At 46.7% G+C, this 12,852-nt stretch overlaps 1 protein-coding gene across 3 annotated transcripts in view; it reads right to left on the bottom strand.

The window, feature by feature from the left end:
- The window catches only part of ZBTB16 (zinc finger and BTB domain containing 16), a 196,809-nt gene that overhangs the window by 32,923 nt on the left and 151,034 nt on the right, over positions 1 to 12,852 (bottom strand). The window lies entirely within an intron of this gene.

Here is a 12,852-nt window from a genome sequence, read left to right as displayed (position 1 = left end):
ATAGCAGCACACGGAAACGCCGTTTACTTTCCTGCCGGAGCGGTACCTATTGATCTACTTGCACTTTGATGTGCTTTTGAACTGCTAGGTTGGCAGGAGCAGGGACCGAGCAACGGCAGCTCACCCTTTCCCGGGATTCGAACCGCTGACCTTCTGATCGGCAAGTCCTAGGATCTGTGGTTTAACCCACAGCACCACCCGGTCCCCTCCCCAAAATGCCACTGCAAATTCTTTTCTTCTCTGTGCTTTTTTGGGGGTGGGTGGGTAGGGGCTAGATAAGGTGTATTCGTGGATTGTGAACGGAACAGGTCAAATATCTACACACATTTATTTTTTTAAAAAAATAAGACAAAGGATTATGCCCAAGTTCCATGACTGTGATCTTTCCAGGGGTGAAGGTAAAATCTTGCCACTTTGCTGCCATCTGAACTTATTCTTTTCTTCCCCTTTCAATTTATATCCCGCCACGGGCTCCAGAAAGCCTCAGGGTGGCTTTGTGAGGAGCAGACACACAAATGCATTTCATTACACAGCACCTACAGTAAACAAATTTGTCAGCTCGCTTGCTCATTAAACCGGGTGCTTCCCCCCTCCCCCGAATCCCCCTCCACTTCCTGGTGCAGGAGGGATTTATTGGTACTTGTACAGCAAAAGTAACACAAATGGATTTACTAATTTTGTCAATCCTTTCAAGGTAGGGTGGAGGAAAACAAAGTTCCAGAACACAGACTTCCGACAGCAAGCCGAATACTAACACATGGCAGGATTGGTTGCTAAACGATTTTGATTCTCTGCTCTCTTTCCCCGCAGTCTCAGGTATGACCGGTCTGCTGTACCAGATCTTCTCCATGAAAACACATCTCACGAGGTGACTGTTCACTTCTAAAGATGCAAATACCTGAGCAGAGGGAAAGCAGAATGATTCTGAAGCTGGTGGACCCTACCAGGACGGCAGGCAAAGATGACACTTTGGGAAGAACTAATGAGGCAGAGAATTAAAAACACACATTAAGAGACACGGCGGAGCCCGGCAGTATCCCGCTCTTATCTGCTTCCCAGTCCTGGGTAAAGGCAGAAACAAAACCACACACAGCCAATGGCAAGCTCTCCACAGCCTTCCCAAATCCACCCTCCTCCCCTGGAACAAAAGTCCTCGCACCCACAAAGGAGTAAATCCCACGAGGTATGCAGCCCTCTGGTCTGTAACTTTCAAAATGACAGCAGGATCGGGGCAAAGGTCAGTGGGTCCGAGGCCCTGCGCACCTCAGCCAGCTGTGGTGTGGAGGCCCTGAGCCGGCAGGACGCCTGGCCGCAGAAGTCTCCCGTAAGTAGCACCCGCTGAGGCCGTGAATAAAGGTCGCCAGCGGGAGTGGAAGGCAGGACAAAGGCGGCAGGCCAGTGCGCAGGCCTGGAACAAATCTACGGTGGCACCGCGGGGTCCTCATTTGTGAAACTAATTGGCCCCCGATTTGAAGGGGGGGGGGGAGAGAGAGAACCAAGCAACCTGGACCTGTTTCAACAGCCAAGAGTGTTAGTGAGCAGTTGCCACATGCAAACAGTGATGACGACAAAACAGCCCACCAGAAAGGACTAGAATTTTGTTTTTCATGCCAAGGGGAGAGACACACCAAACAGGGAAAAACATGAGTCACTTTGTGGCATTTGTCCACTACCGTGGGGCTGGACCCACACTTACTTCTCCAGCAGTGAGTTACCTACGCTTGGGGAGAGCACAGCCAAGATGGTGGCAGTTGTCACATCATCTGATTTCCAGGGAGATTTTGGGGCATGGAGAGAAATTCCTGGTGTCCATGGACTCCCTGTCCTCTCTCTCCTCTGCCCAGACGTCCTAGTGGACCCAGGGCCTGGCCTACAAGGTTCTTGGTTTGAGGTCCTTGCAGTGCTTGACACAAACTGGTTGCTGGACTCCAACTCCCATCAGCCCCAGGCAGCATGGCTAATGGTCAGGAACAATGGGCACTGTAGATCAAAAAAACATCTGGAGGGCACCCCATCGGCTACCCCTTGGTTCTCAAACTTAATCCGTTCCAGCAGTCCGTTCCAAAACCAAAGCGTTCCAAAACCAAGGTGCGCTTTCCCATAGAAAGTAATGCATAACGGATTAATCCGTTTCAGACTTTAAATAATAACCCCTAAAACAACAATTCAACATGATTTTTACTATCTAACGAGACCACTGATCCATAAAATGAAAGCAATAAACAATGTACTGCAGTCACACAATCAATCAATCAATCAATCAGTAGCTGAACTGGCTTCCACACAGTCACAAAAACAAAACAAAAAGCCACAAAAACAGAAATGCAAAATAAATAGCAAAAACAGACAGACCTCAGCGTAACACTCAAAACGGAAGTGTGGCACTCAAAACGGAGCATGTTCGGCTTCCGAAAAGAGTTTGCAAACTGGAACACTTCCTTCCAGGTTTTCAGTGTTTGGCTTCCAAGTTGTTTGAGTATCAAGGCGTTTGAGAACCAAAGTACCACTGTATTCATGTGTCGTATAATAAGCAACTCTTCTTCAGATCTGCATCAGGGACATTGGATGGGAACAAAGATGGTACAATTCCCCAGTTAAGTGGTGACTAGTTATAATGTATTGCTTCTTCCAGTTCCAGGCTTTATTGACAAATTCCAAATGAAGAAATCACCAGATCCAGACCCAAGAGTTCTAAAAGAAATGGGCAAAAATATGTAACTTATACCTAAAAGGATCAGCCGCCATACCTAAGAACTAGGAAGTGGCCACTACTACATCTCTCTTCTTCTTTTTTAGGGATTCAGAGATGGGAGGCTATAAAATAACAGGCTGGTTAGCTTAAAGCCTGTTCTGGGAAAAGTGGAAGAAAGCATAGCTAAAGACAGAATGACAAAGCATATAGAAGAACAAGTCTTGCTGAAGAAGAATAAGCATGGCTTCTGCAAGGGTAAGTGCTGTCTCATGAAAAAAAAAATTGAGAGTATCAACAAGTATGCAGATAGAGGTGACCCAGTTGACACTTGTGTACTTAACCTTTCAAACAACTTTTGACAAAACACTTCACCAAAGACTTCTAAGGAAGCTTAGCAGTCCTGGAATAACAGGACTGGTCTCCTTACAGATCTGTAACATATTATGGAACAGGAACTGGAGAACAGGAATAAGTGTACAGTTTTCCCCATAGAGGGATGCAGACATTGCAGTATTGGGACTGGTGCTTTCTAACTTGTTCATTAGAAGTGAGCAGAGGCAGCCAAGTTTGCTGATCATATCAAATTATTTAGGATATTAAGAAGAAAAGGAGATTGGAAAGAGCTCCAAGAAGGCAATATCATAATTTATGGTGTGACTACTCTTGAAATACTGTGTTCAGGTTCGGTCACCACACCTCAAAAAGGATATTCTGGAGCTGGAAAAGTTGCAGAACAGCACAACCAAAATGATTAAGAGGGTGGAGCAAATCTCCCATGAGGAAAGAATACAGCATTTCGGACTTTTTAGTGTAGAAAAATGGCAAGCTGAAAAGACTACTACACTATAAATTAAAGAGCTTTCTCCGGGGCATTTGAGTGGAAGACCAGTCATTTGCCTGAAGGTCCCTATCTCTTACTGCGCATGGCAAGGGCAGGTGGCGCCTGGGGCCTGTTTGCAGTTTTCATCAGGAGGGCTATTGTTTTTCTGCCAAACCATTGCTGGGTTGGTTAGGATAAAGAATAAAGCCCTTTCATTTCCCTGCAGCTCTTTAAGAACTGATAAGATGAAGTGGGTTTTCATATTCTATAGGCTGCATCCAACACAGCTGTACATTAAAGTCACTTAGCTGAATACTTCTTCTGCTGATGAAATGTTCTGAGCCAGCAGAATATTGTTCATAGAATCATAGAATTGTAGGGTTAGAAGAGACCCTCAAGACCATCTAGTCCAAACCCCTGCAATGCAGGAATATGCAGCTGTCTCATATGGGGATCAAACCTGCAACCTTGGCATTATCAGCACCGCACTCTAACCAACTGAGCTGGGCAAGAGAAGGCCCAAGTAAGTTGCTGGTAACTTTGTTGTACAATAGACTCTGCAATCTGTTATGCAATGGGTTCCTAGGTCTCGTGGAACCTGGGAAGGAGAGAGGCTCAGAGACCCAAAGGAGGTGGGTTTTCCAGAAGACCGAGCATTCTGAAAAGGACAAAGGGCGACATCGTTTTCTGAACTGCTTCTCCTGGCTCCCCTTGCCCAACTTTGGCAGATGTTCAGGCAAGAGAAAGACCGAAGGGGCTGGCTGGCATCACTCCAAGAAATAAAAAGCTTTTCGTAAGCCAAAGCCATGCGGAGGTGACACGGGGGCTTGACCCAATTCATGGCAACCGCCAAGGCTGTTTGTCTAGACTCTCGCGGTCTTGCCAACTGCTGGCATGGCGCCCTTTGTGGCATTGTCCTTTGAGGCCGGCATGGGATCTGCCACGTGGCAGAGAGGGGACACCTATTCCCATGGCAACCTGGAGGTATTTAAACAAGAAGAGGAGCATCGTTTCCCAGGCTAAGGCCAGGGCAAGGCAAGAAGCAGCAGACATAAGCTCCAGGAAGGAAGGTGTAAGCCCAACCCTGAGAGAGCTTTCCTAGTTATAAGGGTAGTTTGAGAATAAGGAAAGAATCACCAGGAATGTCTGTAGGATCTGCTCCTGGGGGCATTAATGGAAGGAGAACATCCTGCCCCCCCCCCCAGACTGGGGTTGGGGCTACATTGGCAACTAGATGGAAAGATAGGCCAATATAGTACAGAACATAGGAGTGACAGGTTTTAGTACAGAATATAGTACAGAACATAGGAGTGAATTGGGTTCAGGGTTGTTGTTTTCTAAAACAAATTCAAATATTTGGAAAAACATTTATTAAAAATATATAATGGAACTTTTTCTGTAGCATTTCAGGGGCAGAACAAATGGGTGTAACAATTCTTAACTCATTCAGGGATATCTTAATGCACCTACTTTAGATTGGATCAAGAAGGGCATCAGCGAGAAACTTTCATCTGATGTCCCCCCCCCCCCGGTGCTGCACGAAACTGGGCATTCCAGGAGCATAAAACAAACAAGTGAAAACAAGACATGTCCATCAAGAATCCCAATTCTGGTTTAATAATTGGAAATAGTCCATTTCACTTAAATGCACCCTTCTAGCTCTGTGTTGAGACTCTTCACGCAACAGTAGCGAGGCCGATGAGTGAAGGCGTGAGGTATAAAAAGTAGAGGCAAGGAGGTTTGTGAGCCTTTAAAAGAAGAAGAAAGCTATAACTCACGTCGTTCACTTTCACCAGTTGCTCTTCCAGAGGTGTGTGGAGCACAGCAACTAGAATGGAGGCCCAAACTCCAAAGGAAGAGGACGCCATTTTGTCTGTAGTATATCCTATGTGCTTCAGCTCTAGTTAGCTCAACCCATTTTTTCTTTTTTAAAAACCCCTACCTCTTTGTGGAAATCAGAAAGGTCCTCTTTTGCCCTAGAGAGGTGTGTGGGCAGGGCGGAATAAATATGTCTAGGCGACACATATCCCATTAAAAAGTTAAGTCAGGATCCTATGTTTCCATGCTATCAAGTTTAATATGCAGAAGGCAGGCCTCCCAAAAAACATGTCTTTCTTTCCTTGCCCTCTCCTCACCACATGTTGAAACTGGAAAAAGAGAGATTCTATTCAAAACACAAAACAAATTAGCGTTGTTCCAAAGATACGTTTTGATATTTGAATGCTGTGGCAGTGAAAGAGATGGGGAGGGCGAGAAAATTGCCCCCCTCAATAAGCAAACAGCCACCTAAACCAACAGTGTGGGGGGGGGACGAGAGAAAGGGGGAATGAGAAAAACCACAGACAAGAGATGGGGAGAGAGAGAGAGAGAGGTAGACTTATTCATTTCGTTGACGTTTTAATGGTTTTTCCTCCCTTTCCCCCCTCCAGAAGATGATTACAAATTAAGCAGCATTTAAACGCTTTTTACTGTCAACAATTAAAATGGGAGAAGGGAAAAGTGTAGCGGCCATTCATTTCCACGGTAACGCCGCTATCAGAGAACACCAAGGGGCCTCGCCTTTACTGTACGCCACACAATGGCCAAAAGAGAAAGAGGGAGAAGTATACCATTAATTTTGTAGGACATTCAAAAGCAAATTAAAATATAAAAAGCTCCAGGCACAAAGATAGATATGAAGAAAGGGGGGCGGGCAGGACAGGTCAAGCTTGCGGAATTAAAGTCTTAACAACAGGGAGAGCTTTTAGGACAGCCTTATAACATTTCACTCAATAGCCACCTTTTCTCATCTTTCTTGCTTTTTCTGTGTGTCGGGTGGAGATGGGTGTGTGAGATGCAGGTGCGGGGGTGGGAAAGAGGGGTTAGGTGTGTGAATGCACCTATGAGAGGGAAATGCATACCGAACGTCGATCTTTTTCTCAAAGTCAGCAGGAGCAAACCATTTAATATGGCACATGTGAACAATGACGGGGTCCACAGCACACACACAAAAAGCAACAGTCTGCTACCAAGATTCATTTTTTTGAATGTGACGTTAAAGTGGCTACTAGGGAGAGTGAGAGGTTTTTGCTGCGTGGGGAAAAGGGGAAAAAAAGGTCCACAGCAACCCACGAGTGCTTCAAATAACAGGTGATTTGGAAAACAGTTTTTACCACACTGATGCTCACTTGAAAGGAAGCTGGTGGCGGAAAAGTATTTCAAACAATACTTGGGAGGTATGAGAACACCGACTGTCATTCCCTTCCTTTAGAATTCCAAAGAAGAAATCTCTTTCCTTGCTTAGCCACTGGACTTTTAGAAGTTGAAAAATGGGAGGTTTCAAATGCCCTTCTTCATCCAGCCTACTTCCAAGTCCGAGATGCAGACAGCCACGTAGAAACAAGTATATATATATATTTTTAAGTCAAGTGTCTACTCACTCCACCTTTCTTTTCAAAAAGTCGAGGTCTAATTGGTTAAATGCACCCCAGCTTTGTGGAAACCAGAAAGGTCCTTTCTTGCCTTAGAGGGGTGTGTGTGTGTGTGTGTGTGTGTGTGTGTGTGTGTGAATAAATATGTCTGGGGACACACATCCCATTAAAAGTTAAGCCAGCCGCGTATGCCGCCATGCCGTCATGTTTAATATGCAGAAGGCAGGCCAAAGGCATAAAAGAGACACGTCCCCTTTAAAAGGAAATATAATTTACAGTGTGCAGCCAGCCGCGCCATAGTTCCAATCTCGTTTACTATAGAGAAAACTCTGCTAGCTGCTCTGTATCCCACAAATCCGATTTAATCAGACAAGCCAGCCAGCGTGGCTTGAAGTAAAAACGGATAATTAGTAAACAGAGAGCTACTTCAGTGCTTCATTGGCATTCGAGGCGGGCTACTGTGTCGCATTTAAAATGCAGTCTGATGAAGTTTACAAAATCAAACCATTTGTTACTCCTATTGAAGAGGCTTCGGGCCACCTCGCAATTAAATTGGAATTAGTGCTCGGAATGAGATACAGCAAATTCATACTAAAAAGGGATCTGACTTTGAGACATTTGACTTCAAGTCTTCTTACACACGCACACACAGAACGGAAAAAAAAGCAAGGAAGGAAGAACACATGCACACAGACTGCATATGTGTATTTGTGGGGGATTGTGCTTGTGGAAATGGGACTTGGGGCAGTTTTGTTGTAATCAGCTCCCAGCCAGGGCTGCATTCACAAGAAACGAAGGCTGGAGGGTTACTCACTTGGGCACCAAAAGTTTTCCTCCTGCACCAGAAGGATTTGAAGTCATTACAAGATACAGAAAAGTCTGCTGATTCTCCTTTGCTACCTCCTAACCATATAAACCACCCTGGACTCTGCATTCATCATCTGAGGCCCTTCTTCATGTGCCACTTCCATATGAGGTCCAGACAGTGACAACACAAGAACGGGCCTTCTCTGTAGTGGCTCCCCTTCTGTGGAATGCTCTCCCCAGGGAGGCTCGCTTGGCGCCTTCATTATAAATTTTTAGGTGCCAGTCGAAAACGTTGCTCTTCAACCAGCCCTTGGGCCTTCTGGCAGTTCCCTTGTTGTGAGAAGCCAAGTTACAGGGAACCAGGCAGAGGGCCTTGTTGGTAGTGGCGCCCGCCCTGTGGAATGCCCTCCTACCAGATGTCAAAGAGAAAAACAACCACCAGACTTTTAGAAGACATCTGAAGGCAACCCTATTTAGGGAAGCTTTTTAGGCAGACTATTGCATTTTAATATTTTGTTGGAAGCCGCCCAGAATGGGCAGGGTATAAATATATTATTATTACAGTGGTACCTCGGGTTACAGACGCTTCAGGTTACAGATGCTTCAGGTTACAAACTCCGCTAACCCAGAAATAGTACCTGAGGTTAAGAACTTTGCTTCAGGATGAGAACAGAAATAGTGCGGTGGCGGTGCGGCAGCAGTGGGAGGCCCCATTAGCGAAAGTGGTGCTTCAGGTTAAGAATAGTTTCAGGTTAAGAACGGACCTCTGGAATGAATTAAGTTCTTAACCCGAGGTAACACTGTATTACTACTACTACTACTACTACTATTAATTCTGTGAACCACTCTGAGATCTGATGATGAAGGGCAGTATGTAAATCGAATAAAACCAACCAACCAACCAACCTTTGTATTCCCTCCCAGAACACCTACAATGTAGCTTGCAAGGCTAGGATCCGATAAGGCTCTGACCCACAGAGTCAAGGTTCCCTACCTCGCCTTCCTCTCTTCTTGCAAAGCCCACCTCTGCTATGCAGCCTTTGGGCTCAATCTAGGGGTAGTCAGCATGGTGGCCTGCAGGTATTCCTGGACTCCAGCTCCCATCAGGCTAAGCCAGCATGTCCAGTGGGCCAGGTCCAACAACTGCTTTAGGGGTTCTAATCCCTCCGCGTGCATCTTCAGCTGAAATAAATCTTAGTAGCACATCAAGTTTGCCCACACCTATCCATTGTTACCCTTAGGAAGCTGACTTATGCCAACTCAGATTGTGGGGCCAACCATCTCATTAATGTCTACATTGAATGGCAGAGCAGGTCTCCAGGCTTTCAGGCAGGGGATTCTTCCAGCCCGACCTGGAGATGCCACTTGGGTTTGAACCTCAGATCTTCTGCATGCACAGCCATAGCTGAGTGGCAGAGCACCTGTTTTCCGTGTGAAAGGTCTCCGGTTCAATCCATGGAGTCTGCAGTAAAAAGGATCTGGTGACACAGAAATCTGTGTTATAGCATGTGAGACCATTGGTTCACCCAGCTCAACTTTTGTCTACAGTGACTGGTAGTGTCTCTCTCCACAGTTGGTTTCTCAAGTTGGGCAGCTGTCTTCTTCTTACATTATTTTGTAAAATAACTACTGATGTCATGCCACCACTCTATGGATCTCCTATGATTATCTTCTACAGAAGAACTAGCCCTCTTGGCTATGGTGGGTGGGGGGCAACCCTGATAACACCCACCAGATCACGTAGCTCAAAGGTTAGGGGTACGTTCTTCCACCCAAAGTGAAGCCCTGCCCTCCTTCCCCTCCAACCTGCCTCTCGTAGAAGAGCAGCCCTTGAAGTTACAGAACATTAATTGCCTGTTACACTTAAGTAACTATTTGTCTTTAATGACACTCTGCTCCAACCTATCAAGACACTTCCGTAATGCATGCAGCTGCTTTGATGTGGCAATGATGTAGCAGCCCCTCAGGTGACAATTTTTTGGCATGGCTACTGATCTTGAAAATGTCTATGACACACCTCCAATGCCTTCTGCAATCAGGGCTGTCTTTAGCCCATGTGCCAGGGGGCAAAGATCCTCCCAGTGCCCTCAAATTTAGTTTAGCTGCCCCCAAATTAACTTTTATTGAGATTTTTGGGGAGGGGAAAAGCCCTTTTTTTAGGTGGGGCGAACTCAAAGTTGTTGAACTTTCTTGGGGGGGGGGGAATGGCTCACCTGTGACAACAAGACAGTGGAAAGAACTGCTTTTGTTTCCTGACTTGTCAGGAATATTTGATGCAACGGAGTAACAGAGCGATGGATTGGGGGTGGGGACTTTTGCTCCATTGCTTTTTGCTCCCACCGATTGAGAGTTAAGAGCTTAGGCAGCTTCAGCGGCGGGCGCCTGGCACCCCCAGGAAATCGGTACCCGGGTGCCACGTACCCCTTGCAACCCCGAGTAAAGATGGCCCTGTCTGCAATGCCTCCTCCTCCGGAAAGAGCTAAACTGGGAAATAAAATGCTGCCATTGTGATACACGGTAGGCCAGCCTACATGAAGGAAGAAAGGTTGAATGGTAGTGAGGTTTCCCTGCCATATCAAAATGGCTGTGTGGGTTTACCTTCCTTGCCACCCCTCTGTTCCAATGCCCATCTATGATGGGCTTTCAGAAAAGGAGACAAGCCAATAAAGAAATGAAGCAACACAGCTGTTGATGCTGGAGTGCCCAGAATGAAGGGGGGGGGGGAATGAACCACTCACAACATACTGATGGCATCTTTCCCCTGGATCCTTTACAGTCCAACACAAGTGTCAAGCATCTTGCCCTATGCGGCTACTGCATTCTTGAACAGGCAGCCCAGAATGCTTAAAAACATCGGGTCGTGCCTATTGGAATCGCAAGGGCAGAACTCCTCTCATGACAGTTATAGACACCAGCTGCTCAGGAAAATCCATTCTCTTTACAGAGCAACTTGCACTTTTAGATTCCGACACTTAGGAATGAAAAGGAGACATGTAGTATGCAGCCATACTACAATATTAGGAAAGTAAGCACTGATCTCACAACTTCTTGGAAAGAACTTCTGCTCACGGCAACCTGTTGAATATTCTTTGCTGGGTTCCAAACTTGCTTTCCAGTCTTCCACGACATGGCAGAAATTAGGTGTCCTCTAGTCGATTTACTATGATAGTGCAGAGCAGATTTAGCTAATATGGTGCCCTTCCAGAGGTTTTTGAGTTCCATCACCCAGCAGGCCCTGCAGCCAGCATGGCCAATGATCATGCATGACAGGAGTTGTAGTGCAACATCTGGAGTGGTGCCTCCTTGGCCACTCCTAGTAATATCCTTCAATTTTGGGGCCCCCAGATGTGGTTAATTAAACCCCCATCACCCCAGATCATTGGGCTGGGGCTCGCCAGTTTCCACAGGCATCTGGTTGGCCACTGTGATAATAGGATGCTTGGTCTACATGGGCCACTGGCTTGATCCAGCAACCTCTTTTTATGAAGAACATTGGTATAGAGCAGCGGTTCTCAACCTGTGGGTCCCCAGATGTTGTTGGACTACAACTCCCATCATCCCTGACCTATGGCCTTGCTAGCTAGGGGTGATGGGAGTTGTAGTTCAACAACATCTGGGGACCCACAGGTTGAGAAAGGCTGGTATAGAGGAATATGTTTGTCTTTACAAAGGAATAGGTCTAGAATGTTTCCACCTTTGGCTTGCATACATGGAATGTTCCTTATCACTTGCTGAGACTTTAAAAGCAACCTTCCCCAGCACACCTTTCCCGTTTTGTTTTGTTTTCTGTTTTTAGCAGCTCCCAGAATCTGCTAGAGCCATCTTCCTCACAACGCCCATGCTGTTCCAGGCCTTCCGGGTGGCTGTGTTTTCGGTTCCTAATGCAGAGCACGGGAGGGCTTGGGGAAGGGGGAGGGAAGGTGGCAGAGCAGCAGGCAGAGGGCGGTTGGCTCTTAATGGCACAATGCAGAACAAATTAACATGGAAAATGCTCCACCAAATTAACAATAGCAGTTGGAGATTATGAGGCTTAAACATCTGATTCCTTCGCATTTGAGGCTTCCTCCTTTCCCAGATAGCACATAAAATGTGAAGGAGCCCACCGTGGAGGCGTGGGAGGCAGATTTTGTCTAAAGGGCAACTTAGCATCACTCCTTGTTGGGGGCCCCCTCTTAATAGATAGTTGGGCATCTTTCCCTGGTCTCTGCGGCCAGGATCCTGAATGCCAAAGGGGCTCCCTTTCACACAAAGATTTCATCTTGCCTAAGCACGAGGGGATCCCTGCAAAATGTGGCATTCTCTCAAATTTATTTGCTATCATTTATTAGTAGTTTTTTTTAACCCTCACCTACTTTCCTCCAAGGAGAGTTCATTGTGGTTCTTATCCTCCTCCCTCCACATTTTAGCTTGGCGAAAGCTCTGTAGAATGAGTTACGCTAAGTCTTTTTCACAATATTGCCTCTTTGCATCGACTAAATGGGAGAGGGGCTGCTCCCTCCCCATTGTGGAACGTCCTGTCCCCATCTCCCATCAACTTCAGACAAGGAGCTCAACATGGTGGCAAGATAGCAGGGGGCGTGGCATCAAGGGCGTGGCCAGCAGGTGTCATCCTGCTACCCCCTCCCACACACATATATTTAATCTACATGTGGTCGATGACTTTGTGAAAAGAGCTTACAGTTATTGGCTGCTTATGATCTCCACTGATGGAGGAAGCTCTAAATACCAGTCTCTGTGGAGCAGAAGCGGGGAGAGCAGGGGTGCCACCAAGGGGTGCCATAGGGGGCAGCCCCCAAATTTTCAAGAAGGGGGCTGGGACCCCCCAAATTCCATGGTGATCCTCAAAAGGGTGAAGACGCTTTACCCTACCACGTCTTTGTGAGGATCGCCAGGGAGTCGGCAGAGTGAAGTGTCTTCACCCTGCATGTCCCTTCGATGATTGCCAGAGCATGTTCCCGAAAGGTGCACTGGCGACCTCCACCAGTGATGTGGCAGGGAGAAGCATCTTCACCCTGGCACGTCCTCCACCAGGGATGCAAAGGTAGGGTGGGTGGGTGGGGGAAGGCAGGCTGAGTCGGTCTGGCTGGGTTGGGGGGGCATCATGTGTGTGATGTCATGCACAT

Source organism: Podarcis bocagei (assembly GCF_964188305.1).
Source record: "Podarcis bocagei genome assembly, chromosome: 15".
NCBI lineage: Eukaryota > Metazoa > Chordata > Lepidosauria > Squamata > Lacertidae > Podarcis > Podarcis bocagei.
This window is presented reverse-complemented; position numbering and strand designations above follow the sequence as displayed.